This window comes from Wyeomyia smithii, chromosome 1 (assembly GCF_029784165.1).
Source record: "Wyeomyia smithii strain HCP4-BCI-WySm-NY-G18 chromosome 1, ASM2978416v1, whole genome shotgun sequence".
NCBI classification, from domain to species: domain Eukaryota; kingdom Metazoa; phylum Arthropoda; class Insecta; order Diptera; family Culicidae; genus Wyeomyia; species Wyeomyia smithii.
In genome coordinates, this window is record NC_073694.1 from 82,374,001 (window position 1) to 82,391,790 (window position 17,790).

The 17,790-nt window shown below is 39.9% G+C and overlaps 1 pseudogene; it reads right to left on the bottom strand.

The window, feature by feature from the left end:
- Positions 1-8,084: 8,084 nt before the first annotated feature.
- On the bottom strand, positions 8,085-9,553 carry LOC129716880 (uncharacterized; annotated as a pseudogene).
- Between the last annotated feature and the right edge of the window lie 8,237 nt (positions 9,554-17,790).

Consider the following 17,790-nt stretch of genomic DNA (forward strand, 5'->3'; position numbering starts at 1 on the left):
CTTCTGTTTACGTCGCAGAATTGGCTGCAATTAAGTACACCCTAGGGATTATCGAAAAAATGCCCACGGACCATTATTTCATCTTTACGGACAGTCTCAGTTCCATTGAGGCTCTCCGATCGATGAAAGATGTTAAGCACTCTCCGTATTTCCTGGGGAAAATACGGGAACATCTGAGTGCTTTATCCGAAAAATCGTTTCAGATTACCTTAGCGTGGGTCCCTTCTCACTGCTCGATACCGGGCAATGAGAAAGCGGACTCTTTGGCTAAGGTGGGCGCAACAAACGGTGATATTTATGAAAGACCAATTGCTTTTAATGAATTTTTCGCACTTGTACGTCAGAATACGATCATCAGTTGACAAAATTCTTGGACCAGAGGAGAATTGGGAAGGTGGTTACATTCCATAATCCCCAAAGTATCGACGAACCCGTGGTTCAAGGGGTTGGATGTAGGTCGGGATTTCATTTGCGTGATGTCCTGGCTTATGTCCAATCACTATAGATTTGACGCGCATCTCCGTCGTGTTGGGCTCGGGGAAAGTGGTATCTGTGCCTGTGGTGAGGGTTATCACGACATAGAGCATGTGGTTTGGTCATGCCCTGTACACCGTGACGCCAGGTCTAAATTAATAGCTTCCCTGCAGGCCGAAAGTAGGCAGCCGGCTGTTCCTGTTCGTGATGTCTTGGCGAGCCGTGACCTATCCTACATGTCCCTTATATACGTTTTCCTGAAATCCATCCACGCCCCAGTTTAATCCTATTCCCTTCCGCCTACATCCAACCAAACGACAAGAACACGTTAAGACCCCGGATCCGGAAACAGCAACTAGACCCGCACGATACTCTCAGGTCCCGAGGGAGACAACCCAATATGCCAGTCCGTAATATCTTGGCCCAGCAGCGGAACATATTCAATATGCTGCTTACCTATGGCGATGGAAAACCATCAAACAACAAATCAGTGCTTTTAATGCAAAACATTCTAGCTTTAAGTTAGATTAAGTTTCAGCTCGTAGTCGGCAGCGAGGATAAAAAATTTGCTTTTAGTTATTAAGATACTTAAGAAAGTAAGCTACCAGATATAATTGGCGCCGTTAAACATTAAATTGTATTTGTGCCGTGTCAAATAAATTATAGATGAAGAAAAAAAAAATTCATATTCATCTGGTAAAATGTTTGCAAGTGATCCTTCTGTAGCTGTTCCCATTAAACGTTTCATACACCGTACTGTGGCTAGCATGTTCGCCCCATTATCATGGGTTACAGCTCATAATTGTTTGTAATCGAGAACAAATCTTTTTAGTTCTAAATCAATCACAGCTTTTAAATTTTCTTGACTCTCCCGTTCCACCATTACATGAGTAGCTAGAGTAAAAATATTCATAATAAAAATAATAGTCAAACTCTTATTATGATTAAATTTTTATGTTAAATATTTATATAAATCAGAACATTGGATTTCAATAATATAAAAACGTCTTTGAAAGAATAAAGCAGAATCGGATTTCTTTTGTTATCAATATTAGTTCTACAACTTGTTATCAAAGATAACTAGAACAAGATACCTAACTTCCATATTTTTCATACATTTTGAATACGACTGATTTCTGACGGTTAGTGCTGTCATCTGATGACCTAAATTCTCATAAAATTGTCACTATGAGCAAAACCGATTTATCGTGCATAGTCCGTCATCGATCGTTGAGCTGTTCAAGAGTATATGAAAAAGGTGTAGCAGTTTGGTCAGCTCGATGTTTAAGATAACATGCAGATTAATGATATTACCATTTTTTGCACTTAATTCTATTCAGGCATCCCAATTGTACATTTATTTTTTTTACTGTCATCCGTGGCGAGTTCAGTTGTTGCTGTTTGTTCGTGATACCTATCCGCGCTGGTAGTTGGTAGTCACATTGAGAACGTATTGGCAACAGAGCATACAAAAGGAAACGAAAAATATCCTCAGTGTGTCGATTTGGCATTATTTGGAGGATGTCTTCGGAAATGCGAAAGTAGAAAAGAGTTGAAGCTGTTTTTTATACAGACGTTCGTGTTCGCACTACACAAACAGCGCGTTTCGGTGACAGCCCAAATCCAGCGAAGACATTTTTTCCTTTTTTTGAATTTGCCTGTGACGGGTGTTTTAAAAGGCTGTAGGGAATATTAGAATAAGTATAATTTTGCTGGCGAATTTTTGGATTGAAAAAAAAGCGTCGACTGTGTGGTTGTTAGTCACGGCATTATTTTTCACTGCTTGGAACATGAAAGTACATCAGAAATTTATTTTATATGGTAACTGAAGAATTACCATGCTTAACGCCAACGTAAGCGATCGGGCCAGAGCCTTGCCGTAGGTTGATGCACAGCTCTTCTTACGACTTTTCATTAACCTACGGCAAGGCTCTTGCCCGATTGCTTCTGTTAGCATTCAGCATGGCAAAGGTCTTAGTGTTTTAAACCGTTGGCTGTTTCACGAATAACGGAAGAGTAGACGGATAGGACGTGGTTACACTGGGGCGCTGCGGCACAAGCTGCGTCGAAGCAGTTCGGGATCTGTTTTGACGCGCGTTGTTGACATTATTCCTCATCGAACTGTTTCGACGCAGCTCGCGCCGCGTCACACGGTATAACTACGGCCATAGACTGAAATCGACGCGTCCTTTGTTTTTCATCGGTCCAGTAAGCGCGGTTGTTTTTAATTTGTTTTTTGCATGAGTGTGAATTGAATCATTTGGCTATTTTCAATATTCCGAAGCGCAGCGGGCTTTGCAATTGTTATTTTGACGTTGGACTAACGTCTATATCGAAGTTAGGCACCTGAATTTGAAAATCTAGTAATTCAACCGTGGAAAACCAGGGAAAAGTGGTCAGGTTTTGAGCGCTTATATATCAGTCATTTCTTTTCAGAATTTCGAGGTTTTGGCATCAACCGATCAGAAATTCTTTTACGGTTGAATTTATGTAACAAAAAAAAACCTATTGTTCGAGATACACTATTGAAAAATTGATAAATCACATCGATTGTCTAAATCATACCGAGCAACCAATCACCACCTCTCTTCACAAGCACAGTCGACACTAACGGATACAACCGATCTGACTTTGTAAACAGTCTCACAGCTTTCAACCAATAACGAGCTCGCTTTCGGTAGCTGCAACAGGTGTTTCAACACCGTTTTAAAATGCTTCTTTTATCATTACCACTGAACAGATTCTAAACACCAATGGCTTGATTGATAGGGGAAATATTGCGCAAGATTGTCATATAATAATTTAAATATGTTTTCGATACTAAACTAGTTAAAAGTTGTGTTAAAAGTCGTGCCCATTCAACCAATCACAAGCTCGCTTCTTGTTTGCTCGCGGATGGATTTTTGCTTTGGGCTATATAATAGCCTGTGTCGTCTCATAGCAGTCATCAGTTAACAAGTGAAAGGCCACCAGGCCGGTCTTGTATAATCAGCAGCGGTGGCTGATTCCAGCGGCCAAACTGAGCTGCAGCAGAACCAGAGCGGTGGTATCAGGCAGCAGCGGCGGAGGTAGTGGGAAGCTGCATTTCTTCATTCAGTTCGGTGCTCCTTCGATCTGAGTTGGACCCCACCAGCGGTAATCCAATTCAGATATCGTTGGGTGAAAACGTTGGATGTGTGTGCAGTGTGCACATATAGCGTATGTGCATCTGTATTGCTATGACATTTGCGATGATAGGGATGGCGCTGTTGCGTGTGTATGGCTAGCTATAGCGTGTGTAAGACACTAGCATATGTAGCATATTATGGCTATTGCGTGTATATCTTCAGCGTGTGTACGGATAGTTATAGCTTGTGTGTGGATAGCTGCTGCGTGTGTAATGATTAGTTATAGCGTATGTATGGATAGTAATAGCACATGGTTGGATAGCTTATGCGTGTGTATAGATAGTTGTATCGGATGTATGGAAAGGAATAGCGTGTGTATGGATAGCTATAGCTACAGCGTGTGTATGAATAGTTTCAACGCGTGTTTAGATAGTTATGGCATGTGTGTGAATAACTATAGCGGGTGTTTATCGAAGATTATTATTGTCATTGAAAATATTAAAACGTCTTAACGAACACAGTTGTGAATTTGATTTTACAGCAGCGATTTTAACTTCTTCAGCCAGTCTTTATTCATCGAGGAAAAATTACTACCTATGAATGATCAACACTTATTTACTAGAAATTTGATTTAGATCAAAACGGGTTCTTTTGAGTATCATAAGTTATTGGTAAAAAGAGTTGCAAGTTTTCTCAATAAGCATTCATTAAATTTTCTTTTCTGTTTCTCGGTGCGCGGTTTTGATTTTGTTTCTCGCACACAGAGAAAGAAACAAACTTGTCGCTATCGTGAAAAATAACAAAACAATTAGAAATGCTCTAAATCACAACTGAAGAAGTTAAGATATTTTCCTGTCACTCGCCCAAACCTTGATAACAACTACCGAAAAACGTGTGATTGAGCTCTTGCTATATTGAGTTATTGAACCAAACGTTTTTTTTTCAAATACATGAAGTTATATGCTGGGCTGGAACTAACCTAGCATGAGTTTTATCGATTAAATGTCAAACAATTTTCAAATTTAAAATTTTCGGTTGAATCGTTCTGGGCTCCAATTTCAGATAGTTTCGTAAAGTTTGCTTTTTGCTTAGATAGGAAAATTTTACCAATTCGCTCAATTAAATGATTGTCTTGGTAGTGCAGCAAACAAAGGGTTGATTCGAATATGTATGAAATGACAGCGATTAAATAAAAGATATCCATTCTTTTAGTATATATTATTATTTATAACGTTTTAACGTCTCAGCATCCAGAAATGCACTGTTAGATAAAATTGCAGCAAATACTAGAGTTGCAATTCTCTCTATTATTTGTTTTAATGGAATATAAGAATACCGTAGTCCAACGTCATGCGGTCGTGTCTTGAATACCACCCTCCTACTTTTTTGATGCGATGAAACAACAATTGCAATTGCGCTTGCCCCTTTAGGGTGGTGGAGGCTCAAGAAATCTGGACACTGCGCGTTTTATAGATAGGAAAACCGGCGCGGACGATAGGCGGTGGATTTGTACCGTGACTGCGGGCAATTCTGCGCAGCACATATTTCCGCGCACTCATGTTAAAAACTATTTTTCAACGGTAAATTTCACTAGAATACAACTAATCTGTGTGCTTTACCATGTGCATAGCAAAACCTGCTATGACAGTACAGAAATTAGGTATGTTTTAGTAAAATATACTCTTGAAAAACAGTTTCTTAAGATGAGTGCGCGGAAAAATGTGTTGCGCGGAATTACCCGCAGTGACGGTAGTTAAGCTCCGGGATTTTTCTCCAATTATTGCAAGGCCAACAAAATACTGCATTTTTAAGTTGAAAAATAAAAAAAATCATTTGTGTGAAATCAGAGATAAAGGCCCAAAAACTTATTCTTTTTTTAATAAGCAAGAGAAGAACAAACTGAAAATCAAACTCAGGTTGTACCACTTTTTTTATGCAAATATGTCAATATAAAATCAGTTTCAAATCGAACTCATCTAGCGATAATTTGCTTAAACTAGACTTTGTGCATAACAAATGTGTATACAGCTATTTGTTTTTTAACTGTTACATAGCGTCATAGCCGGATTTACGATTGTGGGGGCCCGGGGCCCAGTTTACAGTGGGGGCCCCAGAATGAAACAAACCCGTTTTTTTTTATCGTACGAGTTAAAAACACTTATTTCTCATTGAAAAGTTACCAAAAATTTGCTAGAATTTTTTCTTACGAGTTTTTTTTTTGCAGAGAACTTATTGATTGAATAATTAACATTCAGCTCCTTCAGAATATTGTACACTCAACTTAACAATGCTAAGTTTGACAGCCTTTCACTCTTCATAGTCGTACGCAACCTATTTTCAATCAGTTTCATCTTCGATAAAGACCTTTCTCCAGTTGCGTTCGAGATCATTAGGATCAAATAATTAAATGTATGCAACTGCTCGAAATCCGGAATTTTTTTCTTGATAGGGGAGGAGTACCAGTTATGGCAATACCTAAAAAATGTACCAGTTATTGCATGAACCAGTTATGGCCTATGGAGTTTAAATGGAGTATTGCCATAACTGGTACCATTGCGCTTATGCGATATAGCCATAACTGGTGCACTTGCCATAACTGGCTCACCTACCCTATCTGAAAAATAAAAACCTACCGCAATTCGAAAAAAATGCGATCCGCAAGCAAAAATTTGCACACAATTTGAGAAAGACTGCGCAAATATAAGGCTACAATGGCAATAATCCACAGAACCTAGGAAAAAACCTACACACTTCTGCAGGTCAATAAAATCTGCACACGGACTCTGAAAATCTGCATTTTGCAACGCAAATCTAGTATCCCCGATTCGGATAGGTAAACTTATTTTCGGAATCAACAGCAATGTATTAAAAAAACTTGTGGATTATCTTCTTTCCTGCTTGATTTCCCATGCGCGCTGGTTCGATTCAAATGGTGTGTTAATGTGTGTCATTCCAAGAGAATCGAAGGTGAAATCTTATGGATGTGGTTGTGATATTGGCGCACGCGAAAAAATAACACTGAGGGAAAGTTTCAGATTGAAATGGTCTGTTCAAATTTTCTTACTGTAAATTGAACTTTTGATTGAATCTCATTTTTGATAGAGAGATTCTCGTTCTGTGGGGGCCCCAAAAATGTGGGGGCCCGGGCCCCCTGGGCCCCCCCTTAAATCCGGCTCTGCATAGCGTCATGTGGTGCGCTGTGTCAAAGTTTAGTACCAAGTGCCCAGAGTAGCTCCATGCCTATCTGGTGCGCTATACAGTGCCTTGCTTCCGATACAAAATCGCCACCCTTTTTGCAGCAACTAAACATTTTAATTATTTCTTCAGATTATATTTTTCGCTTTTTACGCGGGTTGTTTTTATGCGTTTTTTTAAACGGGACATTTCTACATACAAGATCATTTGTACTCGGTATCAAATAAGTTTAGTATAAGTATATCTAACCTAATATTTTAAATGCAGTACAACCAACCGCGTAAAACGCAACCCCAATGTACACGGATTTTTCAACTAACGCGGATTCCGCGATATTGCGCGTATTTTTTTTACACGGCACAGAATCGAAAATGTTTTAGTGGATTATGCATTTTCAAGCTAAAACGAAGTTTCAAAGTGGATTTTGCAAAGTTTATCGAGTCCCGTTATGTAGCAAAGTAAAAGTTGGCACGAAAGAGTGAACGGGAGACGATGAGCATTCGCATTGTGTTGTGCTAACTAAAGTATGTTGATTTTGTTTGGCGTCGCTCTGTAATCCATTGAAGTCGCTTCAAAACTAAAGTTAGACTAAGACACCCAGTCAATCCGTCCTACTTAAAAGGGCGCATGCATTATGGCCTAGATTTTTTTCAAAGCATTATAGCTCAGAAACCATTGATTGTACATTAAAATCTGCCTCAGAACGAATTGTAGGAAACTAGAGAAATGAAAAAACAACTTTATTTCTATTGAAGATTGAGATTTATTAAAAATTTACAATTCCAACATTTTTCAAAATATGTATTTTCCAATGATTTTATACAAATGAAATAATCATAATAAAAATTTACCTCTTTTGTTAACTAAAGTTTAGTGTTTATTAAGAAATTTTTCCCAATCAACATTAAATTTCAATAGTGGTGCGAAAGTCAAAAAAATTGTCTTGACTATGATTTAAAATATTTCAATGCAAAATGTTTATTAGTTACAAAACCATATCAACCAACCAGTTTTCTTCAAATTTTTGTTTTGATTCTCTCGAATCACGATGACATCGCTGTATGGCTAAGAAAACCTTCTAAATCGGGATATGATGGGCGAAAATCTGATCAACGGTAACTGTTTTGAGGAGACTATCAAGGTTCGAAGGTTAATCACAGATAAAAAAAAACTATCAACATATTACAGAACAAATAGTTTATTCAAAAAGAAACCGTGAGATTATAACGAAAACATAAAATAACAACAGAAAGAAAAATAAAAAACCAAAAACAAAAACATTTAAAACAACTTATTTGTGTCAAGTCATTAAGCTCTGTACTCCTTCCAGTCGTACATTTTTGGCATAACTAAATCCAGCAGCTCCTCGTTCAGTTTAATAATCAGAATGTTTGACAAATTTTCTACTGACAGTTTGGTTCGTGCTTCCGATAAAACGAGCGCTAGACCGCTAAATCCCCTTTCCACGGACACCTGAGTTGCAGGCACTGAAAGAACACATAGAGCCGCTTCCGCAAGCTCTGGGTTTGACACTTTCCGATCTGTCCAGTGTTTCCAAATGTCGTATTTATGGTTTTGATGTGGTTCTAAATCCAGGGACACGATTTGCTTAGCAAGACTGTTTTCTGAAGTGGATTGTGAACTAAAAGGTAGAGCTCATCCAAATATTTTGGTCATGTAGTCATCCAAACTTGAAGTGGATGGTGATACGATCGCACTGGCTTCCTGTGATGAATGTGGCTTCAGTGATTTGAGTCTTTCATGAATATCTGTAAGAAATTTCTACAAAAAGAAATACTTGCTGAATTTACATAATAAAAAGTTTGTTAAAAATACCCTAGCTTCTTGTTTCTCTTCCGGTGAGAGGACAGACGAGGATAAATAATTCAGTCTTGGGTCGATTAGAACAGCTGCTTTAAAAGGTAAATTTTGCTGAAGTTGCTGAAGTCGAACGTTCAATGATGCTGCCAAGGACTCAGCTAGTTCATTTGTAGGCTGCTGATCTACCTCCATCATACATCGAAGCCATCGAACGTAAAACTTAGATAATGGCATGTGTTTTGCCTGCATTTCTTTGGTACAAACATAAATCGGATGCAGTGCGTTTTTGTAGTCATGTATATAGTCCCAGTACTTCGACAAATCTGTGAGGAAATAACAATTACCGTATAAGAACGAAGCATTCTTAAACTGTTTAACTCACCTAACTCCTTAAACTTTTTGCCTAAATCTCTATAGAAATTCTCGTTATTTTAAAAATTCAAAATCATCTCGTAAATGCCTCCCCAGCGTGTTTTTGCATATAACGGTGGAAGAGGAACCTTGCCCAGGTCAAACGACGGTTTGTAGGATGCTTTCCTACAGCTTTTAGTCACAGAAGTGATACCTCGAATACGAATGTCTGAGTGCTTGATTACGTCAGTAACGGCTAACTGTAAAGTATGTACTGAGCACCGCACTAAGCTTATATTTGGGGCTAAATTCCCGGTGTCATTGAACATCTCTTCATCATCCTCATCGTCATCGCCGTCATCATCCTCATCGTCATCGCCGTCATCATCCTCATCGCCATCGCCGTCATCATCCTCCAGTATGTAATTTTCATTTTTAAGAGTTTCTACATACTCATCAAGCTGCCTAACAGCTGCGAGCATGTTTGCTCTGTTGTCGCAAGTCACAGTGAGTACTTGTTCGAAAGTGATATTGTACTCTAGGAGAATATAATTTATTTTCTCTTTTATGTAGCTTGCAGTTTGTCGCTCTGTCGGTTCCAGCATCGCTATTAAAGAAATGTGAAAGAACAACAGGTAGTAGGTATAATTCAACTGTCCAACTGTTAGTTCTATTGTAGTGGAAAAGTTTTCCTTATCATTATGTAAGCTATTAATTAACAGTTGAGATTTTACGTAACAAACTTTACGGTCCAAGCTCTTAATGAGAATTCTATTTATGATGTTATTTCTTACGTGCGAAAAATCGTGTCACATCGCTCGTCGCTTCCTGTGTGGTCGCAGCCTACGTTTTCGATGCGTGGCTGCCATGTCCGAGTAAACATACCTTACCTGTTCACTCTGCTAGGATGCAAGGCATGGCATGCACGATCCAACTTTCAAACGAAACCCTCTTTTTCTATCTCTCTCTCTATCATCCTATCTCTCTCTATCTCTCTATCACCCTCTATCTGTCTATCACCCTCTCTCTCTTTATCACCATCTTTCTCTCTCTTCTTAACCCCCTATATATATCTCTCTCTCTATCCTCTTCTCTCTCTATCCCCCTCTCTTTTATTCCTCTCTCTCTACTCCTGTCTCTCTTATTCCTCTCTCTCTAACCCTCTCTATCTGTTCCTCTCTATATCACCCTCTCTTGTCTTTCACTCCCCTCTCTCCCATGCAATACAAAAGCACAGTCGTAAGCCCATACACAACCTGGAACGACACTATCTGTAACCGATTTAATTTGTTACATTTACAATCTAATTAATAAAGTCATCGATCTAAGAACCCCTAAATATGTACTTTTTCGGAATCATAGAATAGAAATAAACAGAGATTGAATTGTTTTATTATATTAATATGTTTCACCTCAAAAAACACTTTTGCAAGAATTATGAATTAAATCAATAAAAATTTGAATAAATATCAGTTGTTGAATTATTTTTGGTGTGGTAGTGAAAAACGTGCCAAAAAAAGAGATATCTTACGAAAAATGTGTTATTTGAAATTGAAAATAAATTGCATCCGAGTGTAAAATTTCTCACAAACATTTCCAAACTGTCTATTCGTACTTAGAACTTACCGAGAGTGCGGATCACTACTTGTTCACCGTTCCAAAACTGTATATTAATTTATTCACTTATGTTCGAGCGTCTTGATAGAAAAAGTTTCACTACACTTTTCACTTTTTATTCACTTTCACTATTTAATTCTATCACTTTTCACTTTTCACTTGCAAATACGTATTTCGGCACTGACATAGTGCCTTCGTCAGTGCTTATTTGGACAGTCCAAATAAGCACTGACGAAGGCACTATGTCAGTGCCGAAATACGTATTTGCAAGTGAAAAGTGAAAAGTGATAGAATTAAATAGTGAAAGTGAATAAAAAGTGAAAAGTGTAGTGTATATTAATGCCCAGTACATGACGGCCATGTCGCGAGGCTGAATCAATTTTAATTGAAACAATTTTTCCGCTCACTTCCTCGCGGATGTGTGCCTTAATTTTTTTTGCACAGGTGGCTAGATGTTTGATTGCCGTTTCAACGTTAATCGTCATACCAAGCGAACCGCAAATCGGATCCAGCAGCATTTTCATTCCCTTCAATTCTACTTTACGAAGAGGCATGTGCTCAACTCCCGTTAATCTAATTATGGCCTCGATAACATGCTGTTGGTCCATTACAACGCTAATTTTCGCAATGTGTCGTTTTTTTTGGTGGTGCTTCTACGTCGTCTTTAAATAAGCCTCTCATCCGAGCAAGCTCTTTATGTTCAGACCGGAGATGCCGGATAAAGTTACCGCTATCCAGTCTTCCTGATTTTTGCTTGTACCGGACTGAGCATCTTCATTGATGCGGCAACATAAAAAACCGTTTTCATCCACTTCCATGCACTCCTCCGCAATACTTCTAAACGTTTTTTTTCTTAGCCACTGGCCATTCTACATGACCCACTGGTGTTGCACTGTCAATTTCATAAACCGAACCGGGATTTTTTTCAATGTCACTGCCAGTTTCTGTAAAATCTTCCATTTTCGATAAATTAAACACAACTGCTTGCGTGTACTTACAACTCAATAATGAATCAGCCTTAGCGCATTTTATTCTTAAAAAGCAGACTGTTCGGCACCGTACCGACAGCCTTCGTGCAATGAAAAGCAAACCCGACAATCGAGCGGTTATGTACTGAAGGATGTGTGTATTGCATACCGAATGTTATATACAACCATACATGCCTTCGTAGACATGAGAATAAGGTGAACGGCAGAAAAAAAAATTCATCTATAAAGAACTAGACGGCAACGTTGTAGTCGTGAAATATTTTAGCTGTCGGCTGTCTCTATTTTGCCAATACCAACACTGTCAGAGAGGGACGCTCTCGAATGTCATCAAAAAAATGTCATGGCTCAGTACATTTTGCTCCCCTGATTCTATTGCAATATTTTTTGCACATTCAAAGTACGAAAGAAAAGTGTGAAATTGACTGTCGGAGTGGGGGTTTATATTGAGGGGTTATATTTATTTTTAGGTCCCATTCTACCAAAACTTAAAGTTTGATATGTCGCAAGCCAGGTGTCAGCACCATTGTGCATATGAACAGGTTCCCCGGGGCACCCGATTTTTGCCCTATTAACCTCGGCAAGAGTGGAAAACTTGGCTGTAGAGCGTGCTCATAGCGATTATCAGGAATTTCTGATAGTACGCTCAATTTCAAATGATGCGCTGATTATTCTTGATTCTTCCGGAAAGTTTCATGTTTGTGAACTAAACATTCGTTCACATTATTATCATTTTTCGGATGGCAGCACACGGGTAAAAATATTTTCCCGTTTTCATGACCATTCAGGTCATGAATGTTGTTTTCCGACAGAATCATGACCTATGACTCATGATATCATGATGTCAACCCCGAAGATCATGAGCTATGAAAAGCGTTTTCAAGAATGTGACTCATTTCCATTTTAAGCGTAACACATCGCTGTCGCATGGACTCATAGAATCATGAGTTATGACTCATGATACCATGGGTTGGACTCTGAATATCATGAGCTACTCAGAGCGTTTTTATAAATACGACTCATGACTGCTAAAAACGTAACACATACCTGTCAAACTGTGCGCCGGTATATTCAGCGATTGCAAGTTTAGAAACCGTGATTAATACCGTAGGAGGACTAGCATATTTCATGTGCAAAACAAGGTTTTCGCAAGGTAACGTGTTGATAAAACATAAGACGAGTGTCCGGTTGCATAAATTTACTCAACACAGAAATATCAAGTGCGGTTGAAACTGAAACAACTGTGGCAGAGAACATACGGTTGCTGCTAGAGTTGATGGACAAGAAGCTGTGCGGCGAGTGTCATCTGCCTATTAATGATTTGAAAGCAGTGCCCCGCGGTTTCTGCGATGCCTTTTGTCACATCGGCTAGCAATGTTGTGAAATTAACGGTCGTGCCCACAAGGATTTGTTCGCACAAGGGAAGGCAATGTTTATTTGTCCCGCCTGTAAAGGTAAATTAGGCGGTAGAAGAATTTGTGCCTATTTTGTCGAAAAACTAAATAATGTGCCGGCTGTGCCAACGAATGCTGTTCAATTTAAACAGCTGTGTGTGTACGTAATTCTGCAAGCCGCGGCAGTAACTTGATCGATTTGAATGATCTTTCGGTTGCATCTATCACCCCCGCTTCCCAATCAGTTAGGTGGTGGTTGTATTCGCTTCGCATGAACTGTAAACTGCAGATTGGTGAAATACCTGTGTGTTCTCCAACCAGGTTTTCTGACAAATTTTGCTAGCGGAAATTTGGAACTGTAAACTATCTTGACACGTCACTGAAGTTGAGCATAATAAAGACTTGTTTTTTTTTACGTAGAACTACATTTCTCAGGAAGATCGGCTACATTGGGGTGAAAATGAAAATAAAAAAACAAAAAAGGGGACAAAATTTGTGTTTTTTAATGCTTATAAGCCGCTTAGTTTCCAACGCATTCCCATCGTTTTTGTAAATCATCCACGCATGAGCCCCCAAATACAGACAATTGTAGTTTGATTATTTGAACTATTGTAGGTAGCGAACGGCTTCGGCAGTGGTTAAGATTGCTACAGAAAACCTGCCGAAGCCTTTCGCTACCCTACTATTGAAAATTGTTATTGAAAAGTGTTAAAATAACAAAAAATGAAACAAAATTTATTAAAAAGTCAAAAAAAAGCAATCAGTTTACTAGTGAAGGATGGGTGCTAACTATGTAGCAGCGATAGCGAGTACCAGTAGCGGTAGTAGTAGCAGCGTCAGCGGTAAGTGTAACGGTATTACCTTTTCTAGTAAAAAGCTGCTTATGTGCGGTAGCGACAATTCCTCCAGTGAAAAACAGCCGTATTTTGGCAACACACAACAGGGTGTTGGCAATCAAAATCTGTCTGTCGTAAAATTTTTAGTCCGAAAACAGCTTTTAATGTCAGGAATAGCACAGAGATGGGATCAGCATCATATCCTAAATTGAATTAAAAAACTAATTGTCCTTTTAAAGATGAACTAAATAGTCAATTGAAGAGTTAAAATTTTGTCGTTCATACATTACACCTTAATCAAAATGTTGGTGTGCCTTGATATAGACGATTGTAAATTCGATATGATCTTCATGTCTCAGTACAAGTTCGAAATTTAAATGTGCACCAAGGAACAAATAACTGAGTGACCAACTTTTTTATAAGTAGACCCTGTTGATGTTTTCCACAATAATGCGAAGGAGCCCAGTTTAGAGCAACCATCAACGTCAAACATTAGTTCTACTATTCAGGATGTCCATGATGTTCAACATATTGCTTTCTGAGAGAATTTGAGGCGATATTTTGACGACAACTTATAAACATTTAAGCATCTGATAGGGACAGCTTGTACTACATTCACACAGTTTACCTAACTATAATCGATCCGCTGCATCAGTTGGATTGTCGTTTGGTTGGATGTAGGCGGAAGGGAATAGGATTAAACTGGGGCGTGGATGGATTTCAGGAAAACGTATATAAGGGACATGTAGGATAGGTCACGGCTCGCCAAGATATCATGAACAGGAACAGCCGGCTGCCTACTTTCGGCCTGCAGGGAAGCTATTAATTTAGACCTGGCGTCACGGTGTACAGGGCATGACCAAACCACATGCTCTATGTCGTGATAACCCTCACCACAGGCACAGATACCACTTTCCCCGAGCCCAACAAGACGGAGATGCGCGTCAAATCTATAGTGATTGGACATAAGCCGGGACATCACGCAAATGAAATCCCGACCTACATCCAACCCCTTGAACCACGGGTTCGTCGATACTTTGGGGATTATGGAATGTAACCACCTTCCCAATTCCCCTCTGGTCCAAGCATTTTGCCAACTGATGATCGTATTCTGACGTACAAGTGCGAAAAATTCATTGAAAGCAATTGGTCTTTCATAAATATCACCGTTTGTTGCGCCCACCTTAGCCAAAGAGTCCGCTTTCTCATTGCCCGGTATCGAGCAGTGAGAAGGGACCCACGCTAAGGTAATCTGAAACGATTTTTCGGATAAAGCACTCAGATGTTCCCGTATTTTCCCCAGGAAATACGGAGAGTGCTTAACATCTTTCATCGATCGGAGAGCCTCAATGGAACTGAGACTGTCCGTAAAGATGAAATAATGGTCCGTGGGCATTTTTTCGATAATCCCTAGGGTGTACTTAATTGCAGCCAATTCTGCGACGTAAACAGAAGCAGGATTATCGAGCTTACGGGAGACGGTTAAATTGTTATTGAAAATACCGAAGCCAGTGTACCCATCAAGAAGTGATCCGTCAGTGTAGAACATATTGTTGCAGTTGATGTTTCGATATTTATTGGAAAAAATTTTGGGGATCTGCTGCACGCGTAAATGATCCGGGATTCCACGAGTTTCTTCTATCATGGATGTATCGAAAAACACAGTAGAATCAGAAGTATTTGATAAGTCGACACGATTTGGAATATTCGGAGAAGGGTTATTCTTTTGGGACATGTGATGGAAATACAATGTCATAAAACGGGTTTGAGAATTAAGTTCGATTAACCTTTTAAAATTTTCAATCACGGGACGGTTCAAGACCTCCAGAAGCGGTTTTTCAATGGTAGTACTCCAGCTAAGACCTCCAAACTCATCGTATGGGTCGACTGCATGCAACCCAAGGCGATACGCAAACAACGATATTGTATTCGCTCCAGTTTGATCAGATGTGTGTTTGCTGCGTAGCGGAAGCAGAAACACCCGTATTCAATAACAGACAATATCGTTGTTTGGTAAAGCCTTATAAGGTCTCCTGGATGGGCTCCCCACCATTGTCCGGTTATTGTACGAAGAAAATTCACTCTTTGTTGACATTTTTTCATCAGATACCTCACGTGACAACCCCAGGTGCCTTTAGAGTCGAACCAGATACCAAGATATTTGTGTACCAAAACCTGAGAAATCGTTTTACCCATTAATTGTGTTTGAAGCTGAGCAGGTTCATGCTTCCTAGAAAAAACTAATATCTCAGTCTTCTCCGGAGAGAATTCGATACCTAGCTGTAAAGCCCAAGCAGACAAATTGTCCAAGGTATCTTGCAATGGTCCTTGCAAATCGGCAGCTTTGGCTCCTGTAACAGAGATTACACTGTCGTCCGCAAGTTGTCTCATCGTGCATGAACTTGCCAGACATTCGTCGATGTCATTTACATAAAAGTTGTAAAGAAGGGGGCTTAAACATGAGCCCTGGGGAAGACCCATGTAGCTAATGCGAAAAGTTGCCAAATCGCCGTGCGTAAAATGCCTGTGCTTTTCGGACAACAAATTGTGCAAAAAATTGTTTAAAATTGGAGAAAATCCTTGTCGGTGAAGTTTGCCCGGAAGAATGTCAATAGAAACGGAATCAAAAGCCCCCTTAATGTCCAAGAACGCAGACGCCATTTGTTCTTTGCGAGCATACGCCAGCTGAATATCTGTTGAAAGCAGCGCGAGACAATCGTTCGTCCCTTTGGCACGGCGGAAGCCAAATTGAGTATCCTATAGTAGGCCATTTGATTCGACCCAATGGTCCAAACGACGAAGTATCATTTTTTCCATCAATTTCCGGATACAGGATAGCATTGCAATCGGCCTATAAGAGTTGTGATCAGAAGCTGGTTTCCCTGGTTTTTGGATGGCGATCACCTTCACTTGCCTCCAATCCTGCGGTACAATGTTTTGCTCCAGGAACTTATTGAACAAGTTCAACAAGCGCCTCTTGGCATTGCCGGGTAGATTCTTCAACAAGTTGAATTTGATTCTATCTAACCCAGGCGCGTTATTGTTACAGGACAGGAGGGCAACTGAAAATTCTGCCATCGTAAAAGGTGATTCTATCGCGTCGTGGCCCGGAGACGCATCACGAACAATATTTTGCTCAGGAACAGAGTCCGGACATACTTTCCTGGCAAAATCAAATATCCACTTACTTGAAGACTCCTCGCTTTCGTTGACCGTTACGCGATTCCGCATTCTTCGAGCTGTGTTCCAAAGAGTGCTCATCGATGTCTCCCTCGACGTCTCGTTCACGAACCGACGCCAATATCTGCGTTTCTTTGCTTTAGCCAAGCTTTTAAGCTTGGTATCAAGCTCCGAATACTCCGCCAAAAACGCGTCGGATCTTTGCGTGTAGACATCGGAGCACTCTTGGTCCCACCACGGAGTGGGAGGCCGTTCTTTAATCGTTACGCCGGGATATTTCTTCGTTTGGGCTTGCAACGCGGCGTCGAGAATCAAGCCCGCCAGGAGGTTGTATTCTTCAAGTGGTGGATGATGTTGAATCGAATCGACCGCTTTTGAAATCATTTCCTCGTATAACTTCCAATCGACATTCCGTGTGAGGTCATACGGAATGTCAACAGGTCGCATGCGAGTTGACCCGTTATTAATTAAAATAAGAATAGGCTACCGTGAGGATCGAGGATTACCTTCCATGTGCAATCCAACCGTAGCGACGTCGAACATAAGGATAGATCCAAAGCGCTTGGGCGCGCTGGAGGTTTCGGGATACGTGTCATTTCGCCGTTGCTTAAAATAGTCATGTCGAAGTCATCGCAAAGGTTATAGATTAAAGAGGAGCGGTTATCATTGTAAGGGGAACCCCAAGCCACGCCATGAGAGTTGAAGTCTCCCAAAATCAAACGTGGCGAGGGAAGAAGTTCTATTAAATCAAAGAGCAGCCGTTGCCCAACCTGTGCTCTGGTAGGAATATATATTGAGGCAATACAAAGCTTTTTACCTTGTATTGTCA